The sequence below is a fragment of the Triturus cristatus genome, chromosome 3_1 (assembly GCF_964204655.1).
Source record: "Triturus cristatus chromosome 3_1, aTriCri1.1, whole genome shotgun sequence".
Taxonomy (NCBI): Eukaryota; Metazoa; Chordata; class Amphibia; order Caudata; family Salamandridae; genus Triturus; species Triturus cristatus.
In genome coordinates, this window is record NC_140583.1 from 652421581 (window position 1) to 652436391 (window position 14811).

A 14811-nucleotide genomic window follows, 5' to 3' on the forward strand; every position below is an offset into this window, starting at 1 on the left:
GTGTAGATCCTACCTTGTCAGTGGTTGCATGACAGGCACTTTCTAATAACCGGCTAGGACTCGTGGCTCTTGTTTTGATATGGTTATAATATTGTTAGCATATTTGGATTTAATAACCAATGTGTGCCTATGAAACATATCCATGCATGTTTGCCTTGTGCATATTCTCCCCTTTGTTCTGCTGTACCTCCTCCGTCACAACCCCAAAGAATGTCTGATCTACCTCCTGCCCACTTTCCTCTTTTCATTTACTCTCATCCCAGCACCTCAGTAGCCTTCTAACCTCTTCTTTCTGGCATGTCCCTCGATCCCTAGTAAGTAACCTTTCTTTTAGCCCCTCCCCCTATTCACTTTAAGCTTACATTTATTTATTTATGGCAGTATGTATTTATAATTGCCAAATTCACTTTTATATTTCTTATATTTAATGATCCAGAAATCTTTATTTAGTTGATTTCAATCACTCAGTTATCTCTGGATACTGACTATAAGTATTGAAGTGGTGCTGATAGTGATTGATTCCAAGTGGAGAAATAAGTTAGTCATTTATTATTAATCCACGTGGCAATAGATTTATTCAACATAATGAAGCTTGCCTAATTACTAAGCATGATATGCACAAGAATTAATGTAACAGTTGTAAAAAAGATAACATTTAAAATTCACTTAACACTTCATACTTTGTGTTATTAAGTGGGTAATTAATAAAAAAGAAGAGGTATGCAACACATCTTTATGAATTTTAATTAACAGTAATTGTTCTATTTGGAAATGTAAAGTATTGATTATGACTCTGCAGCGTGAAGTAAAAAGGATGGATAGTGCAATTAATAACTGGCCAAATGTATGGACAACTAGTGGGTTTTTAAAAATTAAGTGTAAAACGCACTCTGAAAACCTAGCTTCACCAATAATCAGTTAATAGCAAGAGGAAATTTATGAACAAATAGGCAGTAGAGAAATAAAAAAGAAAACTTTGAATATTCTGAAAGAAAGCTTTGTGATTGCAAACAAATCAGTAAAAAAAATAATCAGTTTGCAATGCAGCCAGTCCAGCGTGCACATATCCACCCTGCTCTTAAATACATTGTCCAAGCTAGATTTAGAGATTAATTTAGCTGTTAAAGTGCACCCTCACAGGGTTTGCCAAAATAATAATTGTTATCTACAGCAGAAGGGCGAGTGTGACAGTGGAAGGCAATGGCCTTTGTTGGTTTCACAAATACTGCATGAAGTAGATTATGTGGGGTTAGGGATTATCATGGGAAGAAATTCATGGATATGCTAATTGGGTTGGGATATCATGAAAGAGGTAAAAAGGTATGTTTTAATTTTTGTCACAAAAATGAGACTGTGGTAGAAAGATGAATATCTAGGGGTAGGACCGCTTTTGAGGATAAGGCTAAAACATCAAAGAAGCAAGGCGAGAGCTGCGATATAGAGTGATGAACAAGTGAGTATAAGCAAAGGCGAGGGACTAAGAGAAGAATGCATGGGGTGAACAAAAGAATAAATGGACCAAGGCTACGGCCATGCATGGATTTGAAAATGGTGGGAAAACTACTTAAAATAAAATCTTTTGAGACTTGGAAGATACGGTATCTAATGATGGGGAATTGGACAAATCAGGGATAGTTGAAAATGTAGCATCGTTTAAGGAACTTGGAGCCATTACCACAATTAGCAGGGAGACCAAGACAGAATGAGTTGTGGAAAAACATGTTGATTAGGTCAAGACCAGTTCTACGTCCAGACACTGGTTAGGTAGCGCTTAGGCTGTCTCTTGTCGGGGGCTGTTAAATTGCCCTTAGAATCATCAAATATGGCCTCATTGTTAAGTCACTATGACTTGAATGTATGTATTTCTGTATAAGGTACTTGTATAGTGTGAACCTAGCGAAAAGACAGGAAAGCGCTGTGCTGGATCAGAGACAAGGATTGTCTCTATATTTATGGCAGAGGCTTCTGAGTTTAGGGTGCAGAGGTTTACTATTCTTACATTGTAACATAGTTTTCCTCAAAAAGGTGCGTCTTCAACTCTTTCCTGAATTGGAGCAGCTTTGGTGTGGTCCTAAGTGCCAAAGAGTCTTGGACTTATGTATACATCTCTATTGTAGCCATCTTGCTGAATTTGTCCATTTTGTCTATGAACCTACATGTCCTTGCAAAAATATTGGAAAAGATTGTGGCTTACCTAAGCAAGTTCTTCGACAACCACTGATGCATTTTCCCTGTTGAGTCAGGTTTCATGCTAGGCTATAATACAGACGCAACCTTATTGGAGTTCTAGGATGAGGCCGTAGAAATAGCAGAAAAAGATATGGGAGATCACTTGGTCATGCTCAACGTTTCAGCTGCATGTGGCCCCATGTCTCATGACATCCTTCTGAAGAGATTGAAAATGGTGGTGGTGTCTCCAACTGATTCATTCTCATGGTTCTGCCCTTCATCTGTGATCACTCTTAAAGGGTACACTTCTGCAAAAGGTTGTCACTTTTAGAGACCACCACTCTAACACCTTATTTAAAGCGCTTTCTCCATTACATGGCATTCTGCATACCGTTGAAATAGTGTGTGAGGTCTGTGAAGATGCCACACAAGTGTTTGTTGAAATAGAAGTTCTGACCAATCCAGCATTTTTTGTTACAACTACCCCCCCCCCCCCCACCTTGATATACTTAGAAGTTGTTAAAAACAAGATGGTCAACAAGTCATGCAGGCAAATGACTCCAATACAGCATTTATGTTTTTTGGCATGGAATGCTTCATTGCACTTCAGGATGTAACGCTCCCACTGTATTTTGGGAAATCCCTTTTTTTGACAAACGCAGTCCAGAATTGGCTACTGCTGCTGATCTGACAATGCACCTCGCCTCCGTATCAGCCCCAAAAAGTGGCACTATTCTGATATTGTTTTGGTAGATGACTAAACTGCAACCTCAACGGGCCAGAAAAACATGCATTCGTTTTTTAAGCAACCTTCAACTACTGCAGTAACTAATATATTGCACTATGTGCTAGGGTGCCCATGTCTTTTTTCCCCCCAACACCAGCATTTATAAAATTTAGCTAGAAACGTTGCTCAACATTGTTAGAAACTGGGTATCTGTGGTGCAGTTTCATTGTACACCTTGTTCAGTCTGTGGGTCTCATGAAACATGAACGTAGCTTAGAGATTCACAGGAAGACTTCACTGGTTGCCTGTTCAAGGCAGTGATTCACTTCAAACTTGTTTCCATGCTCTTTAAATGTATTTTCAAGTAAACCTTCCCTACTCTGCACTCTGCCAACCTTTATTGCAGTGAGGTCCTTGACCACTTGATTATACCTTCCCACAAACTTGGAACGAGGGGAGGATTCAGATTTAATGTACAATCTTTGGCACAGGTTTCCATCCTCAATAAGAGCAGCTGAGGCCTACAGTAGCTTACATAAGAAACCTAAGGCCCATCTCTTTTAGTAGCTTCTATATTGGGCCTCGATTAATCCAACTCTTTCTTCTGCACCTTAAGAAGGCCAGCACCTATCCAGGGGTATAATGTGCTAAATAATTTGCATTGTGTAAAAGCATTACTAGCAGGTGTAAGATACCCCTAGGACAGTATCTTTGATTTCATTCATCTTTGTATAATGGGTATTTTATGTAATTAAGGAAATAAGGTAATTTCTGGAAAGCCTCTCCTCTTTCATCCATGCCTTTGTCTGGTTTGTCCAGACCAGGGATCACGGGGTATTGGGTCTGAGGTACTTGTTGAATGCTGTCCTATGCTTGCAAAGAGAATAACCGTTACTGGTCCAGATTCTCCTTAAGAACCTTGCTTCACTAAGGAGCAAACGGAATCTACTTCTTTGCCTCCTTGTGTTTGATTTATCCCAGATGGAACTTAGGACGTAGGTCAATGATATGGATGAACCTATGGTCCACGTGCCTCCTTATTTCACCCTAAAGGGCCCTTTCCTCATCCATCAGGGCTTCCCCAAGTCACTGTTGTCAGGCTTCTATTTCCAAATGTAGCTGGAAATGGCAGACCCTGGGGACCCAGCTGTTGCTGGAGAGAACTGCGAGACCAGGATAACCAGAAACTGCTGAGCTCCTGACTGGTAGGCAGAATGGGCATCTCTCAGCAGCATTAGAAACCATGGTTTCTGCGGGCTTCAGAAGCTGTGAGCAGGTAGAATCTTAATAAATGCAGTGGCCTAGAGCTGGAGATGCTAAAGATAGACTTCTGGGTGCTGCACAGTGTCAGTTTGGCAGATGCAGGGAGTGGTACTGTGGAAGTTGTAGGTTGTAGGCTGTACAATGATCGGTCGTGGGGGAGAAACAATATATTCAATGGAAATCGCTACACTCTTAACAATACCATACTAATGTTTATTGATCAAAGGTTCAAATAAAAATGTCCTCCATATATATAGAAAAGATATGAATGCGTCTATTTATATCAGCTTGATTCTTCTTAAAATCACACACCAATGGTAGTTCTTTTGTTACTGAAAAAGAGTCACTAGACTGCATAGTTCATAATTTACAATTCTTCCAATTTTTAGTCTAACTTCCAGTTAAGCTGTGATGTAACCGCAAAACACGTTGCAGTCTGATTGTGGATAATGGATTTTATAAATAGCCTTTTTTTAATTGAAAGTTTAATTAATTGGAAATAAGACCATGAATTGGAAGAATTGTGAATTACTATGGAGTCTAATGACTCTTTCTGTAACAAGAGAACTATCATTGGTGTTGGAATTCAAGAATGATCAAAGTGATATATGAATGTGTATCTATTTATCTCATTTATATATTTGAAAGAATAGCTCCTTTGAGCCGTTGACCAATAAATGTAATCCTGGTATGGTCAACTGCGTAGCAATTTCTTTTGAATATAGTGTTACTCCCCCAGCTGATCATTGTAGATTTATAAATTGTAGGCTAGAGGAGAAACTGGCTTAGTGGGTGGAGTGCTCAGGGACCTTTGTTCGGTTATCCCCAAAGGAGGGAGCATGTTTTTTGTTGTGAAAATGTATTTATTACATTTTTGTTGAAAAGCATGTCAGCGAACACCAGTTACACAGATATATTTCAGTCTGTAAGAAGTTGCCACTATATACATGTACAAATAGACATACCACAGTGCATAGGAATTGGTTGCACCCAAGGGACGGGGTGTCGCCATATCAAATGATTCAAAGAATATCTTTCAATGTTCGTGCTACCTTCGTCTGTTTCAATCACCAATATATATAATCATTTATCGCCATACTCTAAACCAAAGGAATCCTACTGCACGCTAACATGAAAGTAAACTTAACAAAACGACTAAAAAGGAAACCAATAACTGCCAGGAGTCTATGTGGTTCAACTGCATGAAAGGAGTTAGTTGTCGACAATATAGTGGTGGTGGGGGGGGGGGGGGCCCGGGGAGGGGATCAGTCCTGTCCACCGTTCAGAGCTAGTAGCGTAGGGCATTCAGGGCATCCTCCATGCGAGCACCTACTCTGCAGACTCCATCCCGCTTCCCTGGGGGTCCTGGTCCAATCCATGTCGCGCTTCCCATGGCCAGGCGATATCCCCCCATGGCCCCGCGTACGGCTTACGCCGCTTAGTAATCTTATGCTCAGAAATTAGCACCCCCTCCTCCGCACGGACCCAGCAAGTAACATCTGCTTCCCATGAGGGAACCAGAGGTGGAGTCTTGGCCTTCCAGTGGATCGCAATCCTCCTCTTGGCCAGGAGGAGGGCCAGATCCACGAACCTGTGCCCCAACTTACGGGACTTAGGTCTCGGAAAGAGGCCCAAAAGACAGACCTCCGGATTGCACGGCAAAGTGCGATTCAACACTTTATTAACCAGATATACAATCTTTTCCAATAGTTAGAGTGCATCGGACAGGACCAAATCATATGGTCAAAGTCCACGTTCCCCAATAAACACCCAGCGCAGGCCTGATCATCCCTATTGTAAACTACGTTCAACCGATGCGTTGTAAGGTAGGTTCTATGAAGGACGTTGAACTGAAGGGCCTTAAACGCCGTATTCCTAGAGACCTTTTTCAGGCTCGCTAGGGCTCTCTGCCATTCCTTATCTGTCAATGGTTGCGACAACAATCCTTCCCATCTCTCCCGTAGACCCCGCAACGTCCTAGGTGCCAGTTCTTTTATGGCGAGATAAAGCCAGCGTATCGGGTGTCCCGCGGAACCCAGAGTCCCCACCGCTTCCAGGGCGGTGTGTGTTATTTGCTCACCAGTAGCAGCACCTCAAAGTTCCGACACTGCCCCTCGGAGCTTATGGTAGTTTAAGAATTGGCCCGGTGGAAGTTCATGATATGTAAGAAAATCAGCCAACGGGAGCCACTCCTTATCTCTGTAGCAGTCGCCCACCGTACGTACTCCCGCCTCCTCCCAACCCTGCAAGTGGCACTGCGTAAGGGGGAGACCCAGCCCTGCCTGAGGAATGCCCACAATCGGAAGACCCGGGGCGTAATGCTGTCTCTCCCGGGAGTGGGCCACACACCTATCCCAGCACTTCACCGCCACCGAAAGCTGCGTTCCTATATTTAATATCTTCTGGCGACGGTTAAGAAGCCTAGGAAGTAACCTTACGTGCAATGCCCCGGTGGGAAGGGAGAGCGTATCTAACCATCTTGCCAACCATTTTAGTTGGGCCGCTAAATAGTACGCCTCGAAATCCGGAGCCCCCAAACCCCCGTTCGTAAGCGGGAGGCGCACGGTCCGCAGTGACACTCTATTACGGCCGCCATCCCATATGAGGTCTCTAAGAAGCCCATCCAACATCCTAAACCACGATTTCGATATTAATACTGGAAGATTAACGAAATAATACAAGAGGTGGGGGAGAACAATCATTTTCGATAACGCCAGCCGGACCATGAGTGGCAACCTAAAGGTGCGCCAGAAGGCCACCTGCGGCCGCAAAGCCCTCGGGGTTCCTCCAAGGTTTCCATCGAACAGGTCTGCCTGCGTGTGGTAGATCTGTATCCCCAGATATTTAACAGATACAGGTGCCCAAGTCAGGGTAGCCGGGAGGCTCGGTGGCCTAGGCATGGTGTGGTGCAGCGGGAACACAAATGTTTTTTTCCCATTTACCCGGTGGCCAGATAGAGCGGCAAACTCATCCAGGATGTCTAGTACTTGACGGACTCCCGACGTCCCGTCCTGCAAGTAGATCAGCAAGTAGGGTGCAGGCTTAACATGACCTCCTCGATCTCCTGAGCTGTGGGTATCAGACCCAAGAGGAACGGACATGTACGAGTTGAGGTAATAACTTCTTCTGTTACCCAGGCTCCTCCTCCTAATACCTGCTGAGGTAAACACACCTCTGAAAAAGAGCTGTTGAGTTAGGAGACCATACATGAGATATTGGAAGCAGCAAACAAACGGTAAAGTGAAATTGGCAAAGAATTGATACTACAGTTAAAAGGCAGGGAACAAGATATCAGAGCATTATGTCTGGAAGAAAGACATAAGGAAAGAAAGGAAGGAGGGCAAGAAGAAGAAGAAGAGTCAATTTTGAAAGAATAGAAAAAAAGAGACTAGAGTCAGGGAAGGGAAGGAGGAGTGGGAGAGACCAGATTGATGATGGGGAAACAGCTGATGAGGTTGCAAAATAGATAAGATCTGGGACAAAAAGATAAGTTGTTTGACTCTTGTGAGAGGAGTGGAGTATACGTGAAGAAATCAGTAAATAACTCCCCTATGGAAGCAGATTTCTCCAGGCCTTTTCCACTTATTGAGAATGGAAATGCTGTGTGTTAATGACAGAAGTGAGCCTGGTTTGTGGCGAGTAACTAAAGGGAGAGGAAGGAATGAAAGGATTCAACGTCAATGAGAAATGTCAGCAACAGAAGAAAGGAGTTGGCAGAGTAATGGAATAATACTGACTGGAAAGATAGAGGGAGAGGCTAGACATGGGAGAAAGGTAGAGGAGAGTTTGGGACGACTAATTTAACTAAATGTTTCTGTAGGGAGGAAGTTGCAGAGTACGATAGTGAAGAATTGATAAAACAAGCAAGAAAGTAGCTTGGAGAAGAGTGGTCTGTTGGAGGAATCAAGGAAAGTGGGGACCAAGTGGGTGTCTTCCAAGGAGTGAGAATGAAAAGAAGTAAGAAAAGTGAAGCTAAAGAATCCTTGAGAAGAAGAAAAAAGAAGACAATAGAGAGAGAAGGTCAGATGTAGGTCGAAGTTTAAAAGGAAAACAGGCAGATTGATGATATAAAGAGGAAGATAATGAAGTTGAAGTCTCACTGATAACTGTGAGTTGGGGACCAGTGGGTTCATATGAAATGAGAAAACCCAGGGAGGCAGAGCCAGAGAAGATGGAGAATTGGAATTTAAAGGTGGGTAGAGCTATAAGAGGACAAAGAGTGGAGAGCGCAGCAAGGCTGCTATAGGCTACTAATGCTTCCAGTGACTGCCAGATGGTTGATGTGTTTGATGGGAGGGCAAGGGTGAAGAGATCATTTTAGGGGAGAACCCGTATTCATTTGAGGCATCTAAGTTTCTGTCACAGCGAACATGTCCAAGAGTGGGGCAACAAATAGACTGCCAGTAAGAGTAGATAGCTATATCATGATACCAAACAATTGGCACAAGGAGAAGTGGGGATGAAAGTTAAAGAAGAGAGAGTGATGCAGAGGAGACCATGCGTGGAGTAATTGGGAAAGTCCAGTGATTAGAATTCCAGAGTAAAAACTAGATGGTAGTAAGAATTGAAGAACACAAACAAGCATTTTGCACAATTATGAACAGAAGTCTTCAGCTTTCATTAGCCTTGGGAGAAAGATAGCATTGTGAATCATTACATTAATGCACTGATGGTGGGTGGGACATTTAGTACACAGATGCAAAAGGTCCACCTTAACAGACCACCTCAGGAATACGTTTTATAAACTCCATCAGAAGTCTGTGTACAAAAAAAACACCAGCCTCTTTATTTATGAAGAAGTAACCTACAATGATTACTAACCCACTGTTCTTTTGCAAAATAATTTAAACACATTTCTTTAGTTTATATTGTTCATAAAAAATATGCATAACAATAACCTAAAAACACATCATTCATATATATTAAATGTGATTCTTTTTTTTCCAAGTTATATAAAAATACAATTTTTCATAATAACAATTTAATCAAGCTCAAAAATAGATGAATAAAACCGACCCACAAACCCCAACCAATCTCACATTCATACCAGGCATTCAATCATGCATACTCCACATAATACTCCCTACCCCCCAGATGTCCTAATAAAAACACAAAGAGTGGATCCCTCTCCGGTGTTCTATCAAAATGTCTTGACCAAAGGGCGCAACACACGGTTAACGCACATTTCAGTGGTCTCCATAACTTAAAACCACCTTCTTCAGGACCCCTTCTTCAGTATCCCTTTTCATATAAACGCATGGGGATGCCAAAGGGTCACGCTCTAACTTTTTATATCTGTCATTTCTCATAATTCGCTAGTTGACTCCAAGCATAATTCTTAATATGCATAATTCTTTCATGGATTCAGGGTAATGGTGACCTTATAAATTACAGAATACCGACTGAAAAACCTTCCACAGCAAATTTTGGTATCCACTTATGTGCACATATATCCTTTCCTAGGCCGCTTGCAGGAACAACATATGTATTTAATGCAACTTGGGACTTAGCGCCTTTTAAAAACGCTATACTCGTCATGGGTGGTTGGTTAAACCCGTAGATGTAACAGTTATGCACATAAAAATTATGCTTGGAGTCAACCAGCGAATGATGAGACATGCCAGATTTAAAAAGTTAGAGCATGACCCTTTCACAAACCCCATACATTTAGAACACGGAAAAGAGATACTGAAGAAGGGTCCTGAAGAAGGTGATTTTAAGTCATCGAGGCTACTAAAACGTGCGTTGACTGTGTGTTGAGCTCCTTGGTCAAGACATACTGATACAAGACCGGAGAGGGGTCTCCTCGTGTTTTTATGAGGACATCCGGCGGGTTGGGAGTTTTATTTAGAGTATGCATGATTTAATGCTTGGTATGAATGTGAGATTGGATGGGGTTTGTGGATCTGTTTTATTCATCTGTTTTTGAGCTTGATGAAATTATCTATGTAAACTGGAAAAAAATGGATGAAATTTATTAATATATAAATGAAGTGTGTTTGGGTTATTGCTGTGCATTTTTCATGAAGAATATAAGCTAAAGAATAAAACTATTTTGTGAAATAACAGTGGGTTAGTAATCATTGTAGATTGATTCTTTATAAATAAAGAGGCTGGCGGGTTTTTTGTATACATATTTTGATGTGCTGCCCACCACACACGAGCCTTTAAGGAATGCTTGGGTACCCTTGATTAAATAGGTTGTCCATCAGAAGTCTGACCAAACAAGAGTTCAAGTCTCTGATAGAGTAAAGGATGATAGAAGCAAAGAAGCAGCAGAACATTTAACTGAGGAGGCAGACTGAGTGGCAGAGCCATCTTGACGACTGTCCATATCCTGAAGTAAATGAAGGAAGCAATGTCCTACTTGGAGGAGCCTTAGTAGGCAAGTGTAAAGTAAATGAGACACCCCATCTCTGATGTATTAGTTGGAATGTTTGGCATGTGGGCTAAATTAGATGTAGAACATTTGGTATGTAACACCTGGTAATGTTATGGTTCGGAGATTCTAAGTGAGATGGTTTATGGCCATTTGGGATGATGGCTGTCTGCTTCTGTTAAAACATTGAAACTACATCTAAGCCTTTCTATGGATAATTGTAGTGGTATTCTTCTTATGCAATGGTGATAGTAGCTATACATCTAACATGGTACAAGGCAACGCCAACAGGGTATAGAAACAGAATCACAAGGAAAAAGTGCAATGCTAATTGATAAATCCGAGATATAATCAACAGAGTGGAGATGATGAACCACAGCTGCAATGTTGTGGAAGTCTGAAACATCAGCAGGTCCCCTCTAATCTATCCCAATCTAACTCACTCCAAACTACCTCAATCTACCCCACTCCATTCCATTCTACCCTGCTATAATCCATCCAGTCTGCCCCACTCCAATCTACCTGACTCCACTCCAGTCTAAACCACTCAACTCTAATCTACCCCAATTCACCCTAGTCCACTCTTCTCCAATCTACCTCACTCCAGTCTGCCTCAATATATCCCACTCCACCAGTCTACTCTACTCCAATGTACCCTAATCCAATCTACCCCACTCTAATCTAACCCACTCCAATCCAACCCAAACTACTCCACTCCAATCTACCCCACTCCACTCACCCCAATCTACCTCAATTCAATCCGCTCTACTCTACCATACTAATCTACCCAGCTCCCCCACTCCAATCTATCCCACTTCCCCCACTCCAATCTAGCCCCAATCCACCCTTCTCCATTCTACCCTACTCTACCCCTACTCCACTCTACGCCAATCTAACCCATTTCCCTCCACCCCAATCTACCCCATTCCACTCCTCATTCCACACTTGGATAGGAATAATGAAGCGTAAATTGTTCAATTGATGTTTCTTGTTTACTCTAAAGACCTTATATATCAAACAATAGGCCATCAGTGGTTGCCTTTGATGAGCTCCATCTTAATTACAATCGCACTCTGAATAGGGTGTCTTTTTTAAACTTCTACCATATGCTAGCGGTTTGGAGATTATGTTCTGCTTATTTGCACATGGGTCTTATTATTTCAATCTGCACTTGCACAGTGATTGTTATCCTTTTAAAAGGTTATAAGACGCACGTCATAATTCTTGTTTTTTTCTTATTTTGTACTTGTAAGGTTAGACTAGATAACATGTATAAAAGAGAGAGACCCGGTACTGTCCATTTAGGTTGATTACTCTCTGCCCTCAAACAATTGTGGTTAACGCGACTAGTAATTCGAATTATATCTAACGTTTTAACCATGTAGTCATGTATTATTTTAAGAATAACTATTGTTGCTTTGTTAAGTATTGTATGTTGCTTTTAAGATCCTGGATATCAAATAAAGCTTACTCATGTTACAATCTACCCCACTCCACTAACTTTGAGGCATGCTGAACGGCAGTCACTGGTGTACAACATGGCTAAAACACATTGCTTTGCCAATGCCTGTTCCAGTGTGTGATAATGGCATTTTGAGTATTTTTTGCTTGCTTTGACTGCAGCTAAAAGTAGGTGGTAAGAGTAAGCCCATATTACAATTGCTGTTACACTAATGTTTGTTTGGTACAGTGCTACAAAGTGGTCAATAAAATGTGTGTCCCTTTTCACTGCTGCAGTAACCTTAACAAGTGTCGATTTAGAGTGAGAATGAAGTGTGTCTGGAAAACAGTACCAAAGGTACCTGGAAAAAGACGAGCAGGCAGAGGACGTGAGGTGCTGATTGGTCATGCCAGTAGGACTGAAAGCAACAAGAGGGGAAAGAGCAGAGAAGTAGGGTGACTGTGTTGAAGATCATGATGCTGTCATTGCTGTGTCCCTATCATGTATGGAAGTGACTGCAAGGAGATTGGTACAATTCCCTGTGCTGTCTTCTCCCCTTTAACTACATTTAGTGTGTGCTGTGTTGCATCACCCTCTTCCTTCCTCTGTACTCTCTATTTACTAATTTCTGTGCTTCTTATTCTCATAATTGTATCTCCTTTTAATATACCCTTTGCTCTTGCTACTCCTTCATCCACTTAATCATTCTTTAGTACTGTTTACACTAGTTCCATGATTACTCTTCTAGCATCATCCTTTTAAATTTTAGGCTTTTCTTCCTCTTCTTTTCTCCGTAATCTGCCTTTACATTTCTCTGTGATGTCACCTACTCTTTCTCCTACATAATCCCTTTACCATGTGGCCTCCTTCACCTCCTCCTCTAAAATCTTGCCCTTACTTCCTTCTTGATGAGCTTCCTTCCCATTAACCATGCAAACCCCTCCACAACCAATTCTATAATCTTTTTATTGTTCTCTGTGCTGCTACCTCCATTTCTTCACTTACCAGTCCCGCTTAAGCATTGTCCGTGCTGGTCTCTTCTCTTTCTCCCTTCTTACTCTTCATCTCCCTTACTACACTCCATTCCCTCTAAAATATCCATTCTTTGCTCTTTGGGGTCCTCTTTTCCATCTCTCTTGACCACCCCTTCGACTTTTGAATGAAGTTCATCATATTTAGCAAGCACCATAGCGATAATCAACAGAAAATGTAGTGTTTTAGATGCTGCCTAGAGCCGCTTGGGCGAGGAAGGCAATACCAGAAATATAAGGGTGGATAACAGGAGCAGGCTGCCTCCTGCTGCTGCATTGTGTAACAACACTCATAGCTGCTGGTGCTGCTTCCATTGTATAGTGTTCTCTACTTCCACTGCTTTCCTTCAGCATTCCATATTTACATTTTGTTTTTATTCACCATTTCATTTGTCATTGCGCTTTAATAATGTGTTGTTTTCTAATCCCCTCTTCGCTGCCCCATTTGTAAAGGTTGGTAAAGGCAGGCATTTATCTACTGTGAGGAGTGGCTAAGGGGACATTAGTACTAGAGTTTTGTAGAAATTTGTGAACAGTGTGATTGTTCTACATCTTTGTCCCATATCCTTGCATATTTTCTGGCGCTAAATGACTTTGGGTTAAGCATTTAATAACATCAACTGGAGGTCAAGTTTTGTTTCTGAGAACTGTATCATTTTACCACAAAAATGCCTTCTTTTGAGTGGGCCTTTGAGCAAACCATAGGCAGGCAATATCACTTATGCGGACGAAAAATGTATCCCAAGAGAAGTTGCAGCTCTAACAGCACAAAAAATGAGTGAAGCTTTGAAGTTGATTACTCCAAAAATACAGTGGAAGGAGGACAGGACATTGCATGTCTTCCCTGCTCTTAACCGCAGGGGAACCGAGCAGTGCACAGATAGTATACAAAGGCTAGTAGAAATCCTCAAATAGAGAAGCAAATACATTTAAATTGGGGTATAGAAAAGCTGAAAACACATTCATGAGGCAAAGACAGCTCAAAATATGGTAACAATATGATGTGCCAAATGCCAACCTGAAACCGATCAATGGCTTGAGGTTGGCAAGCATAAGAAAGAGCATACCCCAGTCTGTCTTTGTGTTGAATGTAAACTTGCTTTGGAAGGTCTCACTATAGCACAGAAATTCCTTGAGAATTGCATGTTGACTTAGGGCCAAATGGCTATCCCCTTTCATGATGATTGAAAAGGGGTAAGATAGAAAATGGGAGAGCTGTGGTATTGGGTCCAAAACGTTTGAACTTTTTACCAGATTCTATAAAATAAGGTGAACATCACCCTGCTTTCAAGAAGGTGTCAGATACACTTATATCACCAATCATTTTTACTGGGAGAATCTTGAAAGACAGACAGGTTTTCTACTCTGAATATTGATTCTACCCTGGTCATGAGTTTCTGTGTGGTAAGTTGTCCTTGTGTGTTTCCTTGTTTCCGCTGCTCAGCTTAGAATGAATGATGTACTTTAGAATGGGATGGTGTCATGATCTGATTGTTTGGTCAGAGAGCTGAGAAGAGAAATTGTGACGTGGCTGTCACTTGTGCTTGGCTTCTGACAAAGAAACTCGTGTGCTTGTAACTGGTGGAGCCAAGGACCTGTTTTCCCCATTGGTGATGAAAGCGTACTCTTGTGGGACCACACCGGTGTTGATTGGATCAGAAAGCCTGAAGAAAACGTTTTTTCCAGGTCAGCAAGCCTGCTCTGCTTTTAAAATGGTGTGACCTGTTTAGGGTTCAGAGGAGTTTTTTCACAGGCGGGGTAAGGCCCTTGGAGGCAGAGGGTCACCAAGAGTCTATAGTGG

The 14811-nt window shown here is 41.8% G+C and overlaps 1 protein-coding gene across 1 annotated transcript in view; it reads left to right on the forward strand.

Moving 5' to 3' along the window:
- Positions 1–14811, forward strand: part of SPG11 (SPG11 vesicle trafficking associated, spatacsin) — a 623940-nt gene that overhangs the window by 45890 nt on the left and 563239 nt on the right. The window lies entirely within an intron of this gene.